General features: G+C 41.1%; 1 protein-coding gene and 1 long non-coding RNA gene across 14 annotated transcripts in view; one reads left to right on the top strand and one right to left on the bottom strand.

Annotated features, from left to right (window-relative positions):
• LOC105488541 (schwannomin interacting protein 1) overlaps positions 1-26,415 on the top strand; it is an 804,156-nt gene that overhangs the window by 690,560 nt on the left and 87,181 nt on the right. The window lies entirely within an intron of this gene.
• Positions 10,218-26,415, bottom strand: part of LOC105488540 (uncharacterized) — a 30,153-nt gene continuing 13,955 nt past the window's right edge. The window contains exons 3-4 of one of the 2 annotated variants that reach the window (XR_011619866.1): positions 20,395-20,622; positions 10,218-10,443 (exon numbers count right to left, since the gene is read on the bottom strand). This is a non-coding gene — a long non-coding RNA (uncharacterized lncRNA). Of the gene's footprint in view, positions 10,444-19,620; positions 20,623-26,415 lie in introns of those variants that run through there. The other variant, XR_003019583.2, reaches the window with a different exon arrangement.

The following is a 26,415-nucleotide window of genomic DNA, read 5'->3' on the forward strand; positions in this document are numbered from 1 at the left end:
ATAGAGACAGGGTTTCACCATATTGGCCAGGCTGGTCTCGAACTCCTGACCTCAAGTGATCCACCTGCTTCTGCTCCCAAAGCGCTAGGATTACAGGCATGAGCCGCCGCACCTGGCCCAAGTAAATGGTTTTAAATCATGGTGCTAGGTCTGGGGAAATTATTTACAAAGCTCTACCAAAAAACAAAACTGGAATCTTTTAAATTAAGTAACAGTCAAAAAGCAATTTGAAATTTTTGCTTAGTATGGCTGCTTTGCTTCATAGCCCAGAGACTGAACCAGAGCTAGAGGTTATGAACTAGACAAGAATTTCATACATTTTTTTTCTCCAGCCACCTTTCTCCATTAATAAATAAACAGATGAATAAAATGAAAAGGTTGCAGGGTGAACCCAAAATTCAGTAATACTTTTAAAAAATCATGATTAAGTATTATTCGTTTTATACAGCTACCCATGGCAATGCACTTAAAATGCCATATCAGAACAGTTGTGCAACTTCTCAATTTGATAGCTTTTCTGAAAAGCATAACCAGGCTTCCATAAATGTAACGAAAGCTTTTTTCATATTAAAGGCATGTTATTGGGAGGTGGAATGTTTCCTTCTTCCTACATAACTGCACAGTGATTAAATATTGACTAAGAGCCAGGAGTTGACAGCCATTGGCTTCACCCTGGTAAATGCTGATATATGATGCTGAATGTAAATACAGAGCCATCCTCTCAGGACCATAGTTTTTTGGTTTTTTTTTTCTGTTGGGAGATGGGGAGCCAGCAAGTTGTAGGTTATGCTTCAGGTGTCAGATTCAAGTGTTGCAGTAGAAGGGTGTAATTTGAAACAAGTAATTCTTTAAAAAGCCACCCAACTGTCAAAAGAAAAATATATTTTTCTAATCAATCTGAATAATAGGCAGAATGCTAGTTAGACGTTTGAGCAAAACATCCAGTGTACCCACTGAATGCTGCTGCTTGTGGAAACAAAAGAGCTGTCCATCACTGGGGCAGCTTATACTTTCACAGACAACGATTGTTTGGTTTACATGAAACAAACTGGTTGAAACATCAGATTTATTTTGGGGACATGAATATATGTTTGGAAAATTTTAAAACATCTTCTTTCTTATTTTTGTTCTATGTATATTTTCTTTTTTGTTGTTTTAAACATCTATTTAAAATATGCTATTGATATTTTCCTTCCCTCTATGGGGAAAATCAGTTATAATTTTTATTCCATTTCTTTCTGTTCATAAGTTTCATTATAAGATCTTATTATTTTTATCTGAAGACTTTTAAACCCTGCAGGAAATACCTGGAAGACTTACTCAACAGTTTTTGTAGTGCCGTGAAGCAAAATCTGTTTATTCTTTATTGGTTAGAATGATTTAAACATAGGTCTCCTTTTCAGCAAATATAGTAATCTAAAATGTCTGCTTTTTATTCCAGCAAGTTTTAATAGACATTTCCTAATCTCTAAATCATCTATAATACCCTTATTGTGATGGTCATCTGGACATCAACATCACTATCTTCAAGGTATAATGAAATTAAAAGATACTTTTAAAATTATTATAGTTCTCAAATTATTCAAATTGAGCCAAAATGGATTCATATGGATTTGGGTTGTTATTAATTCCTATTAGAGGTATTGGCATATGTCTATTCAAAAAGATTAGTGTTTCTTAAATATCAATGACTATTCTTCCTTGAAATGTACTGAGAAATGGATTTCGTGTTGCTGAAACTGAAATGAGAAGGAATGGTCATGAATCATAGTTTAGTTTTTCACCTTTAGTCAGATTAGCAGTGAAGCGACTCTGAATCAAAGCGTGTGTGTGTATGTATGTGCGTGTGCGTGTGTGTTTTGTGGTGTGATTGTGGTCTGTGTGTAGTGGGGAGATGGTTAATAGAAATGAAGCATCATAGCTGGACCAGCCACAGCATGTAGAATCCTTCCCTGGGACCTCAGTTTTCAAGACAGATAGTTTAGAGTAACCCTTTCCCCCTTTAAAAAGCCCGATATTTTTGTAAAACTTAAAGTGAACACTGAACAGAGTTTTGAAGACAAAGAAGAACTCACAGTAAGTGAGTTGAGTAGGTGCGTGACTGGCCAGCTTTGGTATTCACTGGCAAGGAGAAAACTTGTTGAGGGTTGACTTTGGGTCTGATTAGATACCAGGGATTTGACCTATGTAATCTTATTTTTGTCCTCTTAACAAACTTTGTACCCCTTTTTATAAAGTAAAAAATGAGAACATTAAGACCTAGGAAGATTTAGTAACTTCCATGTAGCTAGTAAGTGGTTGAGTTAGAATTCCAACTCTCACGTGAGACTTAATTTAAAATTGACTTCAAAGTAGCTCCCATATGGGCTGAATATAGGATATGAGCCTCTGCCTAGCCTCCAGTCCTTTTTGTTTGGTTTAGGTGTCCATTGTCTTTGTAAACACTGGATGCTGCTGTGTCATCTCCCTCTACTTTTTCCATCGCTCTTTACCCCACATACACTCATACACACTTGACTCAGGCTTCTTGGTTCCTTCTGTGGACACTAGATGACTGTCAGCCTTACCTGGGCCCTGCCCCAGAGGCTGCCCCAGCATCTGGTAGGAGCTTAGTGAGCGGAATGGATTCCTAGTGAAATAATGAATGTCTTTCCTTGTACTCTGTGTTTGAAATCTCCAGGATAGCAATTCCATCTGCTATATGAAATCAGAAAAAGTAAACATTCCTTGGTTAACCTTCGTCATTCCCCTACATAAACCTCAATCACATTTCTTTGAAACCATGCCAGATTTGTAGAGAGCAAATTGCCAGGTAAGTGGAGAGCAAATTCACCAAACTAAGTCTTAGTTTTTTTCCTCTTCCGAGGGAAGGAACACTTTGCAGTTTAACAGCACTTTCAAAGTTTCAAACTGAGGACTGGCTACTGAGTTGAAGAAGCATTAGTTGGGCTTTAAGTCCTCCCCTCTGGCCACTTTGGTCCACTTCACACATTTGGACCAACTTCCCTCCTCTGAGCCTGAATCCCATTAGCCAGCACTGAAAATCCAGCATGGTTTCAAAGAAATGTGATTGAGACTTATGTAGGGGAATGATGAAGGTTAACCAAGGAATGTTTACTTTTTCTGATTTCATATAGTAGATGGAATTGCTATCCTGGAGGTTTCAAAATAATCTTATCGAGATGACTTTTGACCCATCTTCAATAGTATTACAACAATCCCCGCAGCCTGGAGACTAAGCTCTGCTGCTGTTCTGAGTGAGCCGGCCCCACAGAGGGTGTGACGTGGGAGTAGAGATGAGTGTCGGCCTCAAAGTCTGTTCCCATCTCTCAGGAAAGCACCTTATTTAGATTACCGTACTGGGGCTGACACTAAAATAGATGATATTTGAGGCTGAGTTTTCAATTTCACTCTTTCCAGAAAAACAAAGTACTGATAGGGATCTACTCTAAAAGCTGGTTTTAAATACAAGGCGTTACAGAAGTGCCAAATGCAGTGACTGCACTTAAAGTCATGGCCCCTGGATAGAAACAAAGCTGAAGAGTGGCCTGCTGAGTGTAGAGTGTTCTTTCACTTGTAAGAAATTAAATATAGAGACACTTAACACAATTCCTGGATGTGAGGAATTGATCCTGTTGGTTCATCTACACACTCTAGAAGATTCCTGAGGAGAGGTTTATTGCCCAGAGGAATTCAGTGGGGGTATTTTCAGGGTTGGCTGAGTTCCAGGAGCCCCCTCTCAGGGCCAAATTATCCAATTCCCTTTCTCAGTAAGTTCACCACAGTTCATCCATTCACCAAAAATATGCATGAAGAGCCTAACTACTACATACTAGGCACTGAGCATATAGTGCTAAAAATAAAAAATGATAAAATCCTAGTCCTAATGTAGGATACATGCATTAAACATATGAACATATGAACCCTGTATTTGTCAGGGTTCTTCAGAGAAACATAACCAATAGGGTGTAATTATATATGTGTGTAATATACATATACACACACACACCCCCCAATAGGGTGTAATATATATATATGTTGTACATATATATTATATATGTATATATGTTGTACTTATATATATTACACCCTATTGGGGTGTGTGTGTGTATATAACACATATATAATATATATGTATGTTATATATGCAATATATGTTACATATATTATATGTAATATATATAAAATATATATTGTACCCTATATATATAAAATTGAGCATCTGTAATTAAAAAATCTGAAATCTAAAATGCTCCAAAATTCTAAACTTTTTGAGGGCTGACATGATGCTTATAGGAAATGCTTTGGAGTATTTCAGATTTTCAGATTAGGGATGCCTCACCAGTAAGCATAATGCAAATATTCCAAAATCCAACAAAATCCAACATTTGAGAAACTTCTAGTCCCAAGCATTTCAGATAAGAGATACTCAACCTGTATATGTGTATGTATACAAGCTGTGTGTGTGTGTGTATATATAAGTGGGTGTGTGTATATATATGTATATATATATTGACTGGTAGTGTATATATATATATACACACAAAGAGAGAAAGAGAGAGAGAGAGAAAGAGAGAGAGACTGATTTTAAAGAACTGGCTCCTGCAGTTGTGAGGTCTGGCAAGTCCAGGCCAGCAGGCTGGAAATTCCAGCAAAAGTTGATGTTGCAATCTTGAGTCTAAAGGCTGTCTGGAGGCAGAATTTCTTCCTTTTCAGGGGACCTCTCTTTTCTCTTAATGTCATCAACCGATTAGATGAGACTGACCCACTTTATGGAGAGTAATCTGCTTTACTCAAAATTGACTGATTTAAATGTTAATCACATCAAAAGCAAACCTTCACAGCAGCATCTCACCTGGTATTGACAAACAACTGTGCACCATGGCCTAACAAAGTTGACACAAAATTAACCATAATCCCCCACCTCCAAATAACTGTCATTTCAATTTAGTGGCTCTCAAACTTGAGCAGGAATCAGAATCCCCTGGAACACTTGTTTGAAACACAATTGCTGGGCTCCACACTCCTGATTCAGGAGGTCTAGGGTTGGGTCCCAAAATTTGTATTTCAAACAAGTCCCGGGTAATGCTGATCCTGCTGGTCCGGGGATCATACTTTGAAAATGATAAGATTACATAATTCAGGGTGTGACCGTTAGCTTCGTGGACCAGAAACTGATTTTGTTATCACAAGAGAGATCATTTTATTTATCAGGGATGTACCCAGTAAACCAAGATTCCAAACCTGATGTGTAAAACAGCAATTCCAATTTATTGATTTATGATAAGCACTAAACCTACAGTGGTGAGCAGAACAATCCTGTCAGCCTGGAAGGGGCAGTCCATCCTGTGGGCAGCTCCACTGAAAGGTGAGCAGTCAGTGATCAGAAGGAGCTGGAGATCCCAGCCAATCATCCAAAACAGGTGATTTGATTGTTTGCTGCAACCGCCCCCACCACCAGAAGGGTCATATTCTCAGCCCCTGACCAGGGCCCCCTCTCCCTGGACTTTGTACTTGGATTAAGACAGGGGCAACTTTCGGGGAATGGATGTTTTCAGCGGAAAGCTTTGGTATTTGCTGGTCTGAAAGAGTGCTCCTCTCTACTCCTCTGACTCAACTCAGCAGCTGGGCTGAAAGTGCATAGAAATTGGAAATGCTTTTAGTGAATCATTAAAATGTTACCTTTTATAGAAACTTTTTATTAGATATAACTTATGCTGTTTTTATGAAAGAGGAACTTGGGCAGCATTAGAATGTGTTAATGTATGTCCTTCATATGCTCAGTTTCCTTTCTTGGTAATAATTTGAGTGAAGTTACAATCTTCCTTTAAAAGACTATTTCCGGCGGGTGCGGTGGCTCACGCCTGTAATCCCAGCACTTTGAAAGGTGGGTGGATCACTTGAGGTCAGGAGTTCTAGAACAGCCTGGCCAACATGGTGAAAACCCGTCTCTACTAAAAATACAAAAATTTAGCTGGGCATGGTGGTATGTACCTGTGGTCCCAGCTACTCAGGAAGCTGGGGCAGGAGAATCGCTTGAACCCAGGAGGTGGAGGTTGCAGTGAGCTGAGATTGAGCCCCTGCATTCCAGCCTGGGTGACACAGTGAGACTGTCTCAAAAAGAAAACAAAAAGGCTATTTCCATTTTTCTCTGCACATTGAGAGGCCCTCACTTTGAAAAAATACTTACACATTTCATGTTTTCAAAATTTTTCATGTCTACTTAGAAGCAATTTTTTTCCCCTAAGCTTTGGCTTTCTGCCTTTATCATGCTATTTTAAGATTTTTACATTAAAAATGGGATTTGTTTCTTAATCCTTTGAACCAAATTGTGTTGTGAAAAAGCTTTATGTTATTTATTTTAATATTCTTTTTTTAGAATCCTGCAATTATCCTCAGCATGGAAACTTTGGCCCTAAAACCGCTTCTGAGCAATCAGAATGTGGGCTGAGTCTGGGCAGACCCCTCACACCTTGCCTGCCTTGGACTTCTTGTGAAAGACAATTGAATAGATAGCCTAAGGCAAGGGGATAAGGTGGCCCTGGAACTGCCTCAAAGGAATAGCACAGATAAGAAGTAGATCCAACCATTCAGTGCAGGGAGGTGCAGTCTCATGTTTAACCTCTCTCAGTTTCATTGTCATATTGACCCAGGGGCCCATCAGCAAATAGAAACCATTCTAAGAATTTCAGGGAGCAGATTTAATGCAAAGAATCAGTTAAACAAGTAAAAAAAACACAGAAAGAGCAAAATGTGGAAACCAAGATAACCCAGAGATTAATAACTGCAAGAAGCAGCCACCACCCCTGGGACCAAGACAACAAAAGGGAAGAGGCGGTGTTACCAGAACCTTCCTGGGAGGTGCCTGCTGTTGCTCAGGCATAGCCCTCAGGGAGGGGAGACAAGAGTCCTGCTTGGGGCATCTGGCAGCCTCAGTCAAATCACAGCAGGGGTGCCCAAGGGCCAGCTTTCTCTGCAGCTGCTGGAGGGGTGTCCCACAGGAGTTGGGCCCTCCTCTCACTGGCCATTCTCCCGTGCCTCCCATTGGCAGGATCTAGCAGGGAGCTGGGTGAGAAAGGAGCCTGGGAAACATCCTTCTCACAGTCATCAGAGCAGAAGCCTGTGGCTTCCTTTGCTTTCTCCCTTCCTTGTTGGCCTTTATTATCAGTTGTATTCACTTATCTGACTACAAAACAGGGTAGTATTAGTGAGACAGAAATCTGTTATTGATAAAGAACAAGGAGGGAATCTATTAATCCCTTTTGATTATCATACAGATTATTCCCCAGTGATTATTGGAAAATACTTTTATCTTAATGAGGAAAAATATCAATTTATTTTTAAAATCCTGGAAAATGGAATGCTGGGTAATATTCTTATTTAACTTTTGACATTTTTTAAAAAGTCATGTTCTGTTTGGGGTATGAACGTGTGTGCCCATAATAATTATTTTTATCTGTGTGTGTCTATCTTGGGCCTAGAAAAAAAAATGACTCATTTTCTTCTAAAGATTAGAATTCCATGGGCATCTCTTTTTGGTACAATTCCTTTGTTTGTTCATTTCTGGAGATGATGGAGTTGGTACTGATAGTGCCCTCCTTGTATTGTATTCAGCTCAGTTCAATGAGCCTTTATTAGGGGGCCTGTCAAGTGCCAGGCTGTGCCCCAAAGATATGGAGGCAGAGGAGACTCAGGCCGTGTGGAAGAGCATGGCCCGGGGCATAGGACAGACTTGGCTTTGAGTTCCAGCTCTACCACTTAAGAGTCTCACCCTGTGGAGCTCAGTTGCTTCATCCTGGATGTGAGGATGAACACTGGTACTGCAAGGCTGTTACAGGATTGTATGTGGTAAAGCACTTGACAATTGTCTGGAACACAATAAAGGCTTCATAAATGGTAACATGTTGTTATTATTTTGATAATCATCTGTGGTTTGGGTACAGACTTTTCAGACACCGTAAAATTTAATAGTAGAATGTTTGTTTGCTTAGATATCTGTATTTCATTCACACAATTAGTTGTCATTTTAGTTGTTTATTAGTTTTCAGTCATTGGCGTAGAAGGAAATGGCTACAGTTCCCTTGCTCATCTCTAGTAAGGATTTGAAGTGGCTGGCTTGTCATTTATAAGGTTTTAACAAGAGAATTTTTAAAAATTCAAATGCTTTAACTATTTTTCAGGCCTTTGGTTTTCATATTTATTTACAAGTTGATAGTTTGTTCATTGGAATGGAGATTTTATGTGGGGTTGGGTGTGGAGATGTGTTCTGTTCTAGTGGCTAGAGTACTGAATTAAAATTTTAGAAAGAATTTGGATGCAGTTTTGAACTGAGTCAGGAATTTGTCCATAGCCTTGAGCAACCTGTTTTCTTCTCTCTGCTTGTTTTCACTATGTGTTTGCCATCTCCTTGACTCACAATGGTCTTATAAGAGTTAATGAAAATGTTTACAACCAAGTGTATTTTTATCTCGGATGAAAAGAGCTGTGTACAAACTGTAACTTACCCTACTTTTGTTAATATGTGGCAGGATTCTTAGCCCTCCCCATGCATCATAATCCTTGAGCACGTTTAACATGTTCAGACCCAAGAAATCGCACCCCTCACCCTAAGATTCTGATTCATTTAGGATCCTAGCATTAGTGAGTGCACTCTTGTGCATGCTCTCTCTCTCTGTCTCTCTCAGCTTCCTAGGCGGTTTTCACATGCAGTCAGGATTGAAAACCACTGGCACAAAGGATAAATCTAACCTTTGTGGTTGGTTCTTTCTCTTATATTGTGTCTGTTGGCCATTTTCTTGCCTATTTGATATAGGCAGATGTATTAGTTATTATCTATTGCCCCATTAGCAAATTACCACAAACTCAGTGGGTTAAAACAACACGTATTTATTATTTTATACTTCTGAAGGCCAGAAGTCTGAAATGGTCTTACAGGGCTAAAATCAGGTTATTGGCAAAGCTGATTCCTTCTGTAGGCTCTAGTGGAGAATCTGAGTCTCACTCTGTTGCCCAGGCTGGAGTGCAGTGGTGCCATCTCATCTCACTGCAACTTCTGCCTTCCAGGTTCAAGTGATTCTCATGTCTCAGCCTCCCAAGTAGCTGGGATTACAGGCGTGTGCCACCATGCCTGGCTAATTTTTGTATTTTTAGTAGAGACGGGGTTTCACCATGTTGCCCAGGCTGGTCTCAAACTCCTGGCCTCAAGTGACTTGCCTCAGTCTCCCAAAGTGCTGGGATTACAGGTGTGAGCCCCTGCACCCGACCTGTTTTCTTGCCTTTTCCAATTTCTAGAGGCTGCCTGCATTGCTTGGGTCATGGCCCCACATCATTCTGACTTCCGCTTCTGTCATCCTATCTCCTCTGTGACTCTCCTTCCTCTCTCTTACGAGGACCCGTCTAACTACATTGGGCCCACCCAGGTAATCCAGGATAGTCTCCCCATAGCAACGTCATCACATCTACAGAGTCCCTTTTGCCATGTAAAGTAGCATATTCACAGGTTCTGGGGATCAGAACATAATCATATGGGAGGATGGGGGCATTATTCTGCATACCAGAGCAAGAATTAAATTGAAATCTCTACTTTTTCTCATTTGAGTACAGAAACCTCTGAGTCAGCCACAGCTTCCGTCCTCTACGGTTTCTGATGGGTAAGAGAAAGATTTTGCAAAGTCTCTAAGTGATAATACCATGTTCAGAATTTTAATTTTATGACTTCTTTAACAGGCTGCCAATTTTCAGATTTTCAGGTGCTTTAATAGCTTGTTTCAGAAGCAGATTGCATAACAGTTGGGTCTCATCACGCTGAAATGGTGCATTGCTGAAGTCTCCCTCAGGTAGAGAACTTTTCTGCTACTAATACAGTGATTCTTAACAGGGAGTAGGTGTGGCTTATTCTTGAATTTTTTCTTCCAGCAAGAATTTTCTGTGTTAGACCCCTACACACAAAAAGACTAGATTCCGAACCTGAAGGTCAAGGCCAAAGAACTCACCTCTAGTGGTCAATATACTTGTATTTCAATATAATTGGTTTTCTTTGTGATCCTGTTTTTTACTATATGCATGTAAAGATATCATTCTGAGAAAGGGTCCACGGGCTTCGCCAGAGTGCCAAAGGGGCCCTCCATGGCACAAAAATGATTAGGAGCCCCTAGGAGAGGCCAAAAAATAGTATTATAATAAAATGGTAGGTCTCACCACAGTGATGATCTCCAGATGCAAGAAGCTGCCCAAGGGAGGGGAAAGGCTCCTGGCAGTGGTTTCCAACTCTAGCTGCTTGCTGGGATGATGGGTGGAAGCAGGGTGATGTCCTCTTAAAAAAGCGTGAGCATCTGGGACCCGCTCCTAGAGAGTCTGATTTGATTGGCCTGGGGACTCTGACCTCTGTCACAGAAGAAGTGATGTCGTGTTTGGTCTTGTAGATGTGAGGTAGAATGGGAAGACCTAAGAAAGCCAGACAGAAATCAGGGACTCAGTAAAGGAGCAGTAAACTATACTAAAGAGCTGCAATATAGATATGGTTAATAAGTCCCTTAGCCCTCCCTGTTTCTGCTCCAATTCTTCTGCTAAACACGGTCTGCTAAAGACTATCTGTGACCTTAGAGCAGGATAGAACCAAACTTAGACATTTGGCAGCACAACTAACCTTCTCTAGCCAGCCTAGTTCCTAGTAGGGAAGATAAGTCTCTGGTGGTTAAGAATGTGGGCATGAGCCAGACTGCTTCAAGGCTAATAATCCCAGCTCTTCCACTCACTGGCTATGTGATCTTTGGAAATTTACTTAATCTCTCTGCCTCAGTTTCCTCACTAGTAGTAGTACTTCCCAGGATAGTACCAACAGGTGAATGGGATGAATGGGATAGGTACTTCTGTTGGCTTGATTTACAGATGAGACTTACAGATGCTAAGTAACTTGCCCAAGACATCAGAGCCAGTAAGGGGTCAGAGCTGGGACTATACCTCTGATACCCGGACAGGGGTGCCTGACATGCAAGCAGTCCCTGGACTGAGTAATAAATGTGGTAAAACTATGCTATAGACACAGTGGTGGTCCGAAGAAAGTGTTCACTTCATTTGGGTAGGTTAGAAGAGGAGAATCTTGAGCTGGGTCCTGAAAAATAATTAGAATTTGCCAGGAGGATGTGGAAGGAGATATTCCAGGCAGAGGGAACAGTGTATGTAAAATTATGGAGACAAGGAAGAGCAGTTTGCACTGGGTACTGTATGGCCATGGAGTAGGTTGTGTTGACAGAAGCCAATAGTAAGAGAGAGGCTGTGGAGCAGTTTTTCTCCAGGGTTTTGCTGCATCAGATATATACTAGTAGCATTTGATGTGCAGATTCTGGGCCTCTCCCCAGGCATAATGAATCAAAATCACTGAGGTTAGAGTTTGGCAATGCATTTTAAAGGAAGCAAGCCATGTGAATGTGTAAGAACTAAGATTTGGTGAACCACAGACAAGGATGGAGGCAAAAAGTAGATCATAGCAGGCCTTATGTGTGCTAAGGTGCTCGGATTTGTGCAGAGCCACTGCAGGTCAGATAGATCACTGGACACAGTGTAGAAGATGGAATAAAAGAGGTTTGCTGGGGAGTGGTGTCTGATGGTGGTGAGAATGCATTCTAGTGGGGAGATACTAGTTTTAAGAAAAGGACTCCTGAACTAAGACAAAGTGGGGGCAGTGGAAGAGAGAATAGCAGAAATACAAGCCATAATAAAGCATGTTGAATCATCAGAAGCTAGGGGGAGAGGGGAGGAGGGAGCTCTGAGGAGTCTTGGTTGTTGGGCTGGCAAAGTGACTGCTTAGAACTCAGTGAGGCTTTGATGTACTACTTGCAAGGGAGACCTGCCAGGGAGGAGTGATCATGCACCCAGCCTTCCCAGATTTCCCAGAGGAAAGCAGAGATGTAAAATGTGAACACAGCATGACTGGAGCAATGACATCTGCAGGTGACAGGGAGAAAGCCATCTGCTGAGCTACAGCCCCCCTCTCCTGTGACACTTACTAGTTCATGATCATGACTGTAAAAAAAAATTTGGAGTTTTGATTTGGGACATGAGATGCAATGCAAAGAATTGAGAACCATTGTCTTACGGCAAAGTACTGACCTATTAAATACTTTGGTGACAGACAGACGTGACATTGACCATGGGGAAGTGAAGTAATAATCACCCTTGGAGAGTATCAAGGCAAAAGATATGAAAGGGAGGTAAAACTAAAACCATATACTCTGTATGACAGGAAGGGAAATGACTGAAATTTTCTGGACAAGCACTACAGTGTCTTTCTTCCAGATGATGTCATTTAGTTAGAACAAGGACTTAACCAGCTACTGAATTATTACAGTTTTCCATGACTAACTGACTTTTCCTGTTATGTTTGGTCTTAGGCTTTCTGTTGCCCGGGAGATCCACATCTACATGTTCAACCTCAAACCCTTCACAATTATTTTTTACATAAAGGGCTGTGTTTGTTGTTTGTTTTGTTTTGTTTTGTAAAAATCCTCTAGATTAATAGGAGACAATAGTACCACTCATTTCTGCAGCATACTATTTATAAGTTGGTAAGGTTGTTGCATGCTTTTGAACTTGAATATTTATATTGTCCCTCTTGGTAACAGTATCTAGCACATCATTGTAAAACTTGATTTTATTGGAGGTCCTTTAGTTTCTCTTAGGTTAAAATGTGGAACTTCTACAGTCACTTGTAATTTCCTCAGTCTTACCTTCAGATTCTTCCCCCAAAGGATTTTTCTTTCTTCCTTTACATTTTTACTTTAAAACGAATTAAGCATGATACCAGCTTCATGCAGATTCACATTGTGAAGAACACATTGGTAAGATTGAAATGTTATTAGTCTAATTCTGTGCTATATTTTGAAATAAAATCTTCTGGAACAAATGTAAATCTAATGATTGGAAAATGTCATTTACATTTCTCAGAAAACAAACTTACAAACAAATTTAAAGATCTCTCTCTCTTTTTTTTTTTTTTTTTTTTGAGACGATGTCTCGCTCTGTTGCCCAGGCTCCTGGAGTGCAGTGGCTTGATCTCGGCTCACTGCAAGCTCCACCTCCCGGATTGACGCCATTCTCCTGTGCCACCACACCCAGCTAATTTTTTGTATTTTTAGTAGAGACGGGGTAAGATCTTTAGTTTTTACTTGCAATTCTAGAATTAGGCAACACCTCATTCTATAGAACAGAATGAGTATTCCAATAAGCTGAGCAGAGGAAGCTGACTTTATAGACAGGAAAGGGCTGAGGAAAGTAGGAAGAGGGAGCAGAAAATGGATTATTTCCGTTACTTTCTTTGCAAAGGTTAAAGCAGAGGGGGCTTCCTTATCATGCCAGCTAAAACTGGCCTGTTTGGTAGTTTGGCTGTTATCTTTCTCTGCTGGTTTCTTGAAAGGTCAGATGAACAGCTTAGTTTCAACTTGGTGGCATGGAACTTCAGCATGAATAACTCTATTTTGGTTTTGGTCTGTTGGGCCTAATACAGAAGCTCAGTTCAAACCAATGGCCTCCTATAAATTTTATTCAACAATTAGTATTACACAAACTGGAAAGTTGGCATTGCGGAATAAGAGCAGGTTTTGGAAACAGCAGGACTGGATCCTAATCTTTTGTGTTTCTCCTAGTCATGTGACCTTGAACAAATTACTTGACATCTCTGTGCCATGATTTTGACATCGTAAAATGGAAGTACGAATACTGCCTAACTTCACAGGCTTTTTAGGAGGATTAAATGGCAATGTGTGTACCTGGCTCATAATTAATGTTAGTTATTTTTGCTCATCTTTTTCTTCTTCCTTATCATGATTTACTTTGTTTTCATAACAGCCAAACAAGGCCAGGCGCAGTGGTTCACGCCTGTAATCCCAGCATTTTCGAAGGCTGAAGTGGGTGGATCACTTAAGGTCAGGAGTTCAAGACCAGTCTGGCCAACATGGTGAAACCCCTTCTCTACTAAAAATGCAAAAATTAGTTGGGTGTGGTGGTGCACACCTGTAATCTCAGCTTCTCGGGAGGCTGAGGCATGAGAATTGCTTGAACCCAGGAGGCGGAGGTTGCAATGAGCTGATATCACACCACTGCACTTCAGCCTGGGTGACAAAGTGAGACTTTGTCTCAGAAAACAAAAACAAAAACAAAACAACAACAACAACAAAACAGCCAAACAAGACTTATTTTTCCAGAGACTTGCTACAGTTTTCTATGCCTAGTTGGCTGTCAACACATTACTAAATCTGAGCTTTTAAATTAGAATAATCATGAGTTAAAACAAAGTGAATTTAAAATTCTTTCCTTATTTCTTGAGCTTTTGCTTTTAATGATAGTTGCAAAGCTCCTGGAATTTTCCACCAAGTTATCTTCTACTTGGGGCCTCATGTATGCAAATGAGAGGAGCTGGGTAATAGAGGGAGAGGGAGACCCTGGGCAGGGCAATTATTTGACCTGCATTCCTTTACTCTGGTGTTCAAGAGGCTTTATTCACAATTGTGTGTGCAGTCCTTTGTAACCGGTTGCAAATTCCATCTCCACAGACATTCTTTCTTCCTGAGGTAATAGATGTGCACGCCATTGGGGCACTGAGACACAGGTATGCTGCCTCAGCTTCTCTGTTAGAAAGAAAAGGCTAAGGCCACTAGGCAGCGTGGTGAAAAGAAGCAAACTGCAGGGTCCCTGGACTCACGTTTGAATCCTAACCCTGGGCAAATTACTTCACCTCGCTGAGCCTCAACTTCTAACCTGGCACAAAATAAAATACGTTTGTTCAATAGAAGTATCCTTGCTGCCTTCTTGAGGAGGTGCCAGGGATACAGGTGTCTTGTCACAAGACGGACAAGCCTGCTGGCCAACCAACAGACAATTCAACAGGTGTAAGTGTGATAATAAGGGAATAAGTGGTAGTGGTGAGAACGTATGGAAGACTTAAGCTGAGACCTGATGAGTAAGTTAGGAGCTTGCCACACAGTCTGGTGGGAGTGCAAGAGAGAGCCAGGCACACAGAGAAGTTTCATAAGGCTGCCTAGGATGGGAGGGATAGGTTGGGGCCAGATTAAAAGGGCCTTCTCAGCCTCATTTTAAAATTTGGACTTTATCCTAACAATAGTGAGAAACGTATTGTAACATTTTAAGTGAAGAAGTGATACAACAGATTTGGATTCTAGAAAGATAACTCAAGGTAGAGGTTAGATTTGAGGGGTAGCTACACCAATGCCTGGGGTCTAGTTCAGTCGGGACCCCCAGTTGAAGTCCTCCATATGAGAAATGATGGAGGACTGATCTTGGAAGACTTCCAGGAAGAAGAAAGTAGCGCTTTCATTCATTCACTTATTCCCCACATATTAATTGAGTGTCTATTATGTGCCGTGCACTAACTTCCAACGGTATGGTAGTGAACAAAACAAAGCCCCTACCTTAGTGGAGCTACATTCAACATAAAACACAGATGAGTCTATGAGTAAATGAATATAAACAAAACATAGGTAACACTCTGATTTTATGACCACGTTGATACTCACCTCCCTGAACCTACCTTTAGAAGGAGAAGTCAAGTGTAATTGAGCAGGTGTTACTCAGACCTACCTCTCCAATGCACAGAGATCTCTGGGGATATCTCTGACCAGGATAATGTCATACCTGCTCCAGGAGCCCTTCTTGGGGCTGCCCCCTCCCTCACTAACAGATACAGGAAGGGAACTGATTCAAAGCCAGGGTCGGAAACTCAGACACTTAAAGGGGCAGAATATTGTTATGAACTTTATGTTACACAGATGCTATCTGGTGCAAGAAGGTGAACTTTGCAAGACCATTGGGTCTGAAGAACACTGACCTCAATAGCAATTGCTGCTCTGTGGCTGCATGACAGTGATTCTCCACATGTAGACTTTACTGACTGGTGGTCCGTGAGGGTTCTAGTGACATAAGGAAAAGCTAACCATGCCAGATCTTTCTTTGGTTTTTAAGGGTCCATGACCTGCAGTTTCACTGACTTTCATTTTTATACAGGGCAGAGGTATGTGTGCAAGCTCAGATACCTTAAATTCATATGCCTTTAATATAATCCAGGCAGATGTCTAAATGAGGGATGCTTCCCCACAAATGGAGAGTGAAAGTGGGCCAGTCTAAAAGGACCTCAAGGGCACTGTGCATGGCCAGCTGTTTGTGGCTGTACCAAAAATGCAGGCCGTAGGATTTTTATGTGAAAATTTCTGTATTTAAATGTTGGCAACTAAGTCTGTTTTTGTTTTGTTTTGTTTTGTTTTTTGTTTTTTGTTTTTTTTGAGACGGAGTCTCGCTCTGTCGCCCAGCCCAGGCTGGAGTGCAGTGGCGCGATCTCGGCTCACTGCAAGCTCCGCCTCCCGGGTTCACGCCATTCTCCTGCCTCAGCCTCCCGAGTAGCTGGGACTACAGGCGCCCACAACCGCGCCCGGCTAATTTTTTGTATTTTTAGTAGAGACGGGGTTTCACCGTGGTCTCGATCTCCTGACCTTGTGATCCGCCCGCCTCGGCCTCCCAAAGTGCTGGGATTACAGGCGTGAGCCACCGCGCCCGGCCTGTTTTTTTTTTTTTTTTTTATATGCAGTTTTTAATCATCTGTGGGCTGGATTCTTCCTTTATCTTTTCCAAGGCTGCCCTGTAAAAACCTCCACTGCTGGCATCTGCTTTTCTTTCTTTTCACTCCCCAATCCTGAGTCCTTTAGTCTCTTATTATATCAAATTTAGGGGTGACTGAAATTTAGCCAAAATTTTCTTGAGTTTATGGAAAAGCTATATACAAAAGAAGGCTTCTGTATACAAGGATTTTATATCAGGAAGAACTTTCAGTTGGGGATGGTAACAGTTACTGTAAGTAAGATACGGTCATAAATGTTGTTTCTCTAAGGGGAGAAATTTCTGATTTCTAGTCAATTTCCAAACCTGTGTCCTGGAACATAAACATTTGTTTGTAAGTAAAAGAAAGAAGGTACATGCGGATGCGTTAAATCCATATTTACACCCAGTACATATGAGTACATAATATACTTTTCCTGGGAATTATCAGATTTTTTTCCTGGATCAAATGATGAAGACTATTTAAAGTAGAAAAGAGAGAAAACCAGTCTATTCTGCATGGACATTTTGTTATCACTTTTATGGTAAGCAGTTCCATAAGCATGGGCCTCTGTTTTGGCATTATATAATTTTACATTACTTCTTAAATTAAGTGCAAGTTTCGAAAAGGAAAAAAAAATTAACCTCCTGTTATAATCGAAATCTTTCACTTTCTAAAAATCAGGATATCTTCTTTTAAAGGGAGTTATCTATTCAATCAAAAATAATTCTATGTTTCTATATACCTTACAATTTTGTAAAATTCTGTTCCATACAGTATCCTTATAATCACTTTTTCATTCCATTTATATCCTTAAAAACATCCCTAGGAGGTAGAAAAAAACCCAGATTTTAATGAAATCATAAAAACAAAGAACTTGACGCAGCCCCCAACACCTGCTAACCATACAATGTGTTTACAGTTGTTATTGCTACAATTAATGATATCACTATTGTTGTTTTAAGCCTGATTGACAGTTGAAGAAACTAAGTAAGTAAGGTAAGTAAGTAAGTAAGGTAAGCTAGGTAAGTAAGTAAAAAACTAAGTAAGGAAGCTAAGGCCACTATGGTTATAAAATTAGGAAAGTTTAAAAACTAAAACTTATTAACTCACAGGTCTATGGACTTAAAATCCATAACCTTTCACTTATACCAATAAAAAATAAAAAGAACAAAGAGGGCCTTTTGTTATCTTAACACCTTTATGTGCTGGGTGCCTTGTCCATATTAGCTTATTTATTTTTATTTTTTTGGCAGGTACCGTATGAGGTCTCATTTTATAGATAAAGAAACTGAAAAAGAGGTTAAGTCACTTACCAAGGTCACATTGCAAGTAAGTGGCAAAGCCAAAAAAATGCTCCTATGTCTGAATGCCAAGGCCCCTGATCTCCTTCCAGAGTATATTGTATCTAATGGATAGTTGCAAGTAACAAGTATTTTATTTTTAATTGATAGTAGGCATTTAAGAGGTGTCTGTCACTTGGCAACTAGAGCAAATTTTCTTCACTTCATAAAGTTGCCAGCTAAAGGAGAAGAAAGCAGTCATCTTTAATAGATAGGGTTTTCTGTAAAATAAACAAAAGGGTTTTGTGCCTGGTTAAAAAAAAAAAAAAGTTCTATTTCTTTCCATGTGTGAGAGGTGACCTTTCTGATGTTATACTGTGGGTGGAATTAATTCTGGAGGATGTGAGTAGGATTTTGGGAGTATGATGGGAATGACTGATGAATCCATACTCCATTTATAAGTGGCTTGTCATATGATGATGAATAGAGAAAACATAAACAGTGGATATAGCAAAGTATCAGTTTGGATTAGGTTTAGGTGTAAGTGACAGAAAACCTAAAATGCCAGGACCTCAGAAAGGATAGGAGTTTATTTCTCATGCATATAAAATAAGTGTGGAGGTCAGGAGTCTAAGGCAGGTTCAAGATGACTGAAGGTTTTTTCTTTCTTCAATCCTGCTCATCCTCCATACATGGCTTTCTGCCTCATGGTCCAAGTTGGCTGCTTAAACACCTGCTATTGTGTTGTAATTGACTGTAGGAAGGAGAAAGGGAAGAAGAAGAACACATGTCCTTTCCTTTAAGGACACTTCCCAGAAGTCACACGTGACACCTCTGCTTAAATTCAGTTAGCCAGAATTTAGTCACATGGTTGTGACCTCACATACATGCTGCAAGAGAGGCTGGAGAATGTATTTTTGTCCTAAGCATCCATATGCCCAGCTACAAGGGGTGTGTGTGTGTGTGTGTGTGTGTGTGTGTGTGTGTGTTGCAAAGGGTGAGGGAGTTCTATAAATAAGGAAAAAGGAGAAAACATACTGGGGAAAAACTAATAAAGTCTCCCATAGAAAGAATCAATGAAAACGAGTTAGCCATGCAACATAGAAAGATCACCTCCATGCCAGCCTCTGTTCCAGAACACCTACCAAGTCCTTTGCCTAGGATAGGAATTCTAGAACAGATGTATGGGTGTAAGTCCTAAACTTTTCCTCTGAGCACTTGTTTTTGAGTGAATGGTAAAAATTTTTAGGAGCCCACATCTTTAAAAAGAAAGGCAAAGATAACCATAACCTTTATTTTTTTGAGCAGCTCCTTTGCACACTGCTTCACTACAAATAAGACCTACCTAAGGAATTAGATCTTTCACTAAGTCGAAAATTGCAGTTACTTCAGAAGCTTGTGACTTCCATTAAAAGGCTGAACTCCCTAACATAGATACAGACCCTGCATGGGGGGCATGAGTTTCCAATTTCTTGTACTGCTTTCATCGGCATGCACCCAGGGAAGTATATGTATACATTGGTAATGTTTAGGGAGCTGAATACTTCTTAGTTTTCTTCTGTCAGTGTTTCTTCGTCCAGAGGAATACTGAAATAATAATTCTAGCAACTTTTTAAAATGCCAAACGAATTACATGTATATTTCACTTAAGCTTCAGAGCAACCTGAAGGTGGGCTTTATCCATTCCCATTTTACAGACGTAGAAGCTCGGAAACAAAGTCACACGACTAGTAAGGAGATGTGCCAAGATTTAAACTTAGGTCTGTTGGCCTCCCAAATCCATACCCTGCATCACAATGGCCTCACAACTTTGAAAAGTAGTACAATGACCCCTTTGATGTTTCTTTTTTGTATAATGACCTAAGGAAAGTAGAGAGGTCGAGTCAACGTTCCCTGGTCCCTACAGTTGTAATAGGGCTCCCTTCACCCTCTCGATGATTCTTTACTGAGTTACAGGTAAAACCCCACAATGAACTATAGAAAATCCCACTCTTTTAGAGCTCTGAGGATTTAGAGCCTGATTTGGGCTGAGCAGGTGAGGGAGATTGGTAGCAGAGAGCTGGAACTGGAGGCCTGTTCTCTGTCAGTTCATTACTTTCAAAGGTCTGTTGCAGGGAGTCTCCTTGTCCTTCCAGTGTAGGGAAATATAATTGTGATCAGTACATTTCCAAAAAATATATCTCCACTACTAAGGACATGGTAAGGAAATGGAACAAATGAATAAAAAGGGCTTCTCAGCCAACTGGAAAAGAGGCAGGCCATGGGTATCCAACGTCTTCCTCACTCAGTTTTTCTTAACCAGTTAAGCGTTCTGGGTCCCCTCCCTCTCATTTATTTGCTGCTGTGGTGTCAGCAGGGTAGGGTGAGCTGGCATAAAGTTTAATAAGTAGTAGCTTACAGATCACTTGCTACCACATTTTCCAAAGCTTGCTGGTAGTTGCTGCCTTTGTCCCCTCGGTGTATACTTGAGATGCCTTCAGTCAGATGAAAATCATGGAAAACCAAACTAACCTGGCTTCACAGTGATGAGATTGGTTGGCTCCTGGTTAGGAAAGGCTTCAGAATGTGTTTGTTTCATTGACTCAATGGGGCATCACCAGGAACCCTGGTATTTTTTCTTTTTTCTTTAAACCTCTCTGCTCTGTTTTTTGCAGTCAGTTTCATTTACAGCTGTCCCCACACAGCTTCCGGTTGCCAAGTGATTTTCCTTTCCAGGGCTTTCAGTTTGTTCATCACTATCTAGGGAGAGGGAGAAAAAGAAAAGGTCACTTCCGGGAACTCTCTCAGAAGAGCCAGGAACTATTTTCTTAGTCATCCTCAGCAGATTTCTCCTCAATCTCATTGTTCCAAATAGGGTGTTATGTTTATCCTTGAACCCATATGTGGAGCCAGGGGATGGGATAATGAGCCACAAGCCCCACCACCTGATCAGCTTCCCCCAAGCACCTGGGCTTTGCAGGAGGAATTGAAGGTGCTCAAATAAAAGTTAAGGTAGTTACTGAAAGAAGGAGAATAGTGTTGGAAGAGCAACTACAGTGCCTATTAGACACCCGCTGTTCTGAGAATCAGCTCCAACCCACTCCTAGCAGCACCCAAGGAACTGGGGCGCTTAGCCTGGCTCACAATTCTTGGAAGCTGCTGACCCCTAGTGTCTGAGGAAAGCATTGGCTCTAGAATCCAGAGGCATGGGTTTACCTCTCATGAGAATCACAGTGGCTGTGACACCCTCTCACACACACAGAGGTTGTAAGCAAATTAAAACTTCTGGAAATACTTTAATGAATAAGTGAGTTTAATTGAAAGTCTTCCAAAGACACTATAAGATTTAGGCTTCCCTGACCTTGCTGATCAGCAACTTCAGAACACTCTGTAGTCCTTTTCGCAACTGTAAATTGTCATCCACAGTGTCTTTCTCTCTAGACAGAGGGTGTGCTTTTTGAGGGTGGCTGAGTGCAAAACACCCAGCTCCTCACCTCGAACTCCTGCATGCTTAGTGAACACTTGTATGAGTAAATGAAAGACCCGGCCGTTGTTCAGCTCTCCTCTGCCCTTCCATAGCCATGGCTTTCTCTTATAAATATCAGCTCTACCAGCCTAATTGTACTCTTTTTTTTTTTTTTTTTTTTTTTTTTGAGACAGAGTCTCACTCTGTCACCCAGGCTGGAATGCAGTGGAGCAATCTTGGCTCACTGCAACCTCCGCCTCCCAGGTTCAGGCGATTCTTCTGCCTCAGCGTCCCGAGTAGCTGGGACTATAGGCGCCCGCCACCCACACCCAGGTAATTTTTGTATTTTTAGTACAGATAGGGTTTCACCAAGTTGGCCAGGCTAGTCTCAAACTCCTGACCTCGGGTGATCCACCCGCCTCTGCCTCCCAAAGTGCTGGATTGCAGGCGTGAGCCACCGTGCCCATCCAATTGTATTCCTAATAAGACAACTAAGCAATCAATTGTGTTTTGAAACTGCATGTTATACAAATGGGAAAATATTCCAACCCCAAATACACATCTAAGCAACTGCTTTTGTGTTGTGGAATACCCACTATCTGGTCAGCAGAGAAAGCAGAATTTTTTATTATAAGCAGATCAACATTGCTACTGTGAATTCTTTGAGCAGTAGGCAAAGCTGTGTTAGAAGGGGTTCTTCTTTGGTCTGTGCATGGCAGGTAACAAGACTTCTCCTGTGCTTCATGATTTGGGTTAGGAAGAAAGAGGAAAGGCAACAACATGGTAATTATAATATAGAATGACTCAAGACAAGAAAGAATAGGTTTTTGTTTTGTTTTGCTCTTAATTGACTTGTAATTCAAGCGTGAAATGTGGCAGCTGTCAGGATTGGAGAAGCTTTGCACAAACCCAATATTAGAATTTAACTGCCATTAGCTGTGGAGGGCACCAAAGGATAGAGAGGATTTCTCAATCTGGGAGCTGAGGGCGAGTTCTGGGGAACAGTGGCAGCCACAGCTGTAGAAATCCTGACAGTTGTTCAGTCTTGGCAGGCAGGGCTGCTGCTCACTGGAGAAGCTGCAGTGCTTCCTGGGCAGGGCCCTCCGCTCGCGTAGTGCTTGTAAGACCTGCTCTGGGTGGAGGCCTGCACCATCTTTCTTTTCCCCTTTTCACAGGGGAGGAGAAAAATGGGCAGATGAGTATCATAGCAGTCAGGTAGGTCATGGGATAGGGAAAAAAAAATCAAACATTGAGAGAAAGAGTGACTGGAAAACCACACGGTAACATTGTGTCCTAAAGTATCAGTTTTGCCAGCCTGCACTTGTCTCTTAATTAAGTAAACTAAATGTTGTGTGTTATCAAAATTGTCATTATTACAATTCTGTTACTTTGTAGAGAATAAAGGTAGATACTAAATACTGGTTCTACATTTCGTTGACAAATTTCGCAATTTTGCTTCAGAGTCCTTCTTTGGGATACATCTCATTCTTGCAGAAATATGGATTTTGTTCAGTCAGTGTTTAACAGAGACTTTTAGAAGCTACTAAAGTTGCAAACTACTTAAGAGTTGTAAGTCTATCACAGTCCACCCATTTGAACAGTCCCCTGTTTTAACCTGTATTTGTGCTTCGAGGAGAAAGTGATGGAAGAGGCTCCATGCTGGCTTCGTCACACTGATGTATGAATAAACGGGCAAGTAATGGATGACCTGGGGTTCATGCCAGCCAACCCACCTGCACACCTGCTTTCACAAGCACTTGACAAGGCACCTACCTTTCTTAATGTACCAAGTACATAATCTCTCCGATTCTGTAAAAAGATTAGCTATTAGGAAGATTACAAAACTTTGGGTACAAAAATAAGAGTATTTTTAGAATTTTGTTCTCCATGTGTTAATTTTATCTGTAGTGGGTTTTTGTTCGTTTTGCTTCCTCTGCCCCACATCATAATTTGTGTGTGTGTGTGTGTGTGCGCGCGCGCGTGCGCGCGCTGAATAGATGATCTCTAAGTAGGTAAATTCTCTTGGGAAAAATTCTCAGCATGAGAAATGTGGGGAAAATACAGCTGGACAGCGTTTAATTTTGCCAAGAAAAAAATGAGGACTTGTTCTTTGCTGGTGCGTGAGGCAGGGCTGTGTCACTGCAGTGTGAGTTGTGAAGGAGAGAAGCAAATGCACAAGCAGGTGTTTACACCTGCTGTCTTCTTAAGTCCTCCCAATAACCCTGTAAGGCAGGTACTACTTCTCTTGTACAGAGGAGGAAATTGAGGCTTAGCTAAATTATGCAGTGTGTCCAAAGCATAGTTAACAGTGTGGCCAATTTTAAAATCCAGACAGTTCTAACTCAAGAGCCCTGTTCTTCTTACTATACCAAATGTCTCAGTCCTCAAGTTGTTGTCTTAGAAATAAAAATATAAACAACAAGGAACATTTGTTCAGCTTAGTGTTTCTCAACAGAGTGAGAGATAGCTTCTCTGAAGCCCTTATGCTTTCACTAAATATTTAATTGTTTTGTTTTTATTTTTATAATAACCCATTAATGTTAAGCATATTCTGGTTCATCACCTTATAAGCAAGGACTGCTCTATGATACAAGTAATGCTGGTTCTGTCTGTGTATACATTGACACCAAAAAGTGTTTCTCAGCCCCCAGAGATTTCAAACTACTTTACCCAATATCCATTCCTCCCCTCTACCTTACTAACAGAACCTACTGGAATCAGCAATGGTCCTATGGTTCTCAGACTTCCTTGCAGTTACGAATGTTCATGTGGCAAGGTTTGAGCTCATGATGTCTGAGCTATTAGATGGGGCTTCCCAGAAAGATCCTTAAAAGTGGCTGACTTTTCAGATCAATAGAGGACATAATCAGGTATTAAGCTGATACAAGCAGGTGCTACATTTGATCTCAGACAAAAGTTCAAAAAGCAATGGTCAGTGTCTTTCTCACTCTCCAGTCTTTCTCCTCATCTAGCCAGGAAGGAAGTTGAGATATGACCATGAGGGCAAGAACACATACTAGCAGTGGTGGAAGCAAAGATATAAGCAGTCTGGATCTCTAATGACTACCAAAAAACCCTCATTATACCAGCCCAGGATGTGACTGTCTGCAGACACTTCATTATGTATAAAAATTAAGCTAATTACCCCGTCTCTACTAAAAATACAAAATTAGCTGGGCGTATTGGCACATGCCTGTAATTCCAGCTACTCGGGAGGCTGAGGCAGGAGAATCGCATGAATCTGGGAGACAGAGGTTGCAGCGAGCCGAGATGGTGCCATTGCACTCTAGCCTGGGCAACAAGAGTGAAACTCCCTCTCAAAAAAAAAAAAAAAAAGCTGTTTTTTTTTCTTCATTCTTTCTTTTTTTTATTATACTTTAAGTTCTAGGGTGCATGTGCACAACATGCAGGTTTGTTACATAGGTATACATGTGCCATGTTGGTTTTCTGCATCCATCAACTCGTCATTTACATTAGGTATTTCTCCTAATGCTATCCCTCCCCCAGCCTCCTACCCCCCGACAGGCCCCAGTGTGTGATGTTCCCCACCCTGTGTCCATGTGTTCTCATTGTTCACCTCCCACTGATGAGTGAGAACAAGCAGTGTTTGGTTTTCTGTCCTTGTGATAGTTTGCTGAGAATGATGGTTTCCAGCTTCATCCATGTCCCTGCAAAGGACATGAACTCATCCTTTTTTATGGCTGCATGGTATTCCATGGTGTGTATGTGCCACATTTTCTTAATCCAGTCTATCATTGATGGACATCTGGGTTGGTTCCAAGTCTTTGCTATTGTGAATAGTGCCACAATAAACACATATAAATACATGTGCATTTATAATAGCAAGATTTATAATCCTTTGGATATATACCGAGTAATGGGATCGCTGGGTCATATGGTATTTCTAGTTCTAGATCCTTGAGGAATCGCCACACTGTCTTCCACAGTGGTTGAACTAATTTACACTCCTACCATCAGTTGAGCCAAGATGGTGCCATTGCACTCCAGCCTGGGCAACAAGAGCAAAACTCCATCTCAAAAAAAAGAAAGAAAAGCTAATTTTTAAAATAGCTTTATTAACATATGATTTATGGCCAGGTACAGTGGCTCATGCCTGTAATCGTAGCACTTTGGGAAGCTGGGGCAGGTGGATCATTTGAGCCCAGGAGTTCGAGACCAGCCTGGGCAACATGGCAAAACCCTGTCTCTACAAAACATACAAAAATTAGCTGGGGCATGGCGGCACGCAAATGTAGTCCCGGCTATTTGGGAGGCTGAAGCAGGAGTATCCTTTGAGCCCAGAAGGCGTAGGTTGCAGTCAGCCGAGATCACGCCACTGCGCTCCAGCCTGGGTGGCAGAATGAAACCCTGTCTCAAAAAAATAAACCAAAGGGATATAATTTACATACCGTAAAATTCACCTGTTTTTGTTGTTGTTGTTGTTTTGAGACGGAGTCTTGCACTGTCACCCAGGCTGGAGTGCAGTAGTGCAATCTCAGCTCACTGCAACCTCTGCCTCCCAGGTTCAAGCGATTCTCCTGCCTCAGCCTCCCGAGTAAGTGGGATTACAGGTGCGTGCCACCACGCCCAGCTAATTTTTTGTATTTTTAATACAGGTGGTTTCACTATGTTGGCCAGGCTAGTCTTGATCTCTCGACCTCATGATCTGCCCACCTCAGCCTCCCAAAGTGCTGGGATTAGAGGCGTGAGCCACCGCGCCCGGCCTCAAATTCACCTGTTTTAAATGTGTAGTGATTTTTAGTAAGCATAGTTTTGTGTAGACATCCCCGCAACCAAACCTAGAACCTTTCTGTTATCCCCAAAACATTCCTCTTGCTCATTGACAATCTATCCTCATTCCTCAGGCCAAGGCAACCACTGATCCACTGTCTTTATAAATCTGCCTTTTCTGAACATTTCATATAAATGGGATCATAGAACATGCAGTCTTTTACATCTGGCTTCTTTCACTTAACATACTGTTTTTGATAGTCTTCCATGCTGTAGCACACATCAGTAGTTTCTTCTTGTTGCTGAATAATATTCTGTTGTATCACTGTATTATATTTTGGTTGTCTGTTTTCCAG

The sequence above is a fragment of the Macaca nemestrina genome, chromosome 2 (genome assembly GCF_043159975.1).
Source record: "Macaca nemestrina isolate mMacNem1 chromosome 2, mMacNem.hap1, whole genome shotgun sequence".
In the NCBI taxonomy this organism is placed as follows: Eukaryota; Metazoa; Chordata; class Mammalia; order Primates; family Cercopithecidae; genus Macaca; species Macaca nemestrina.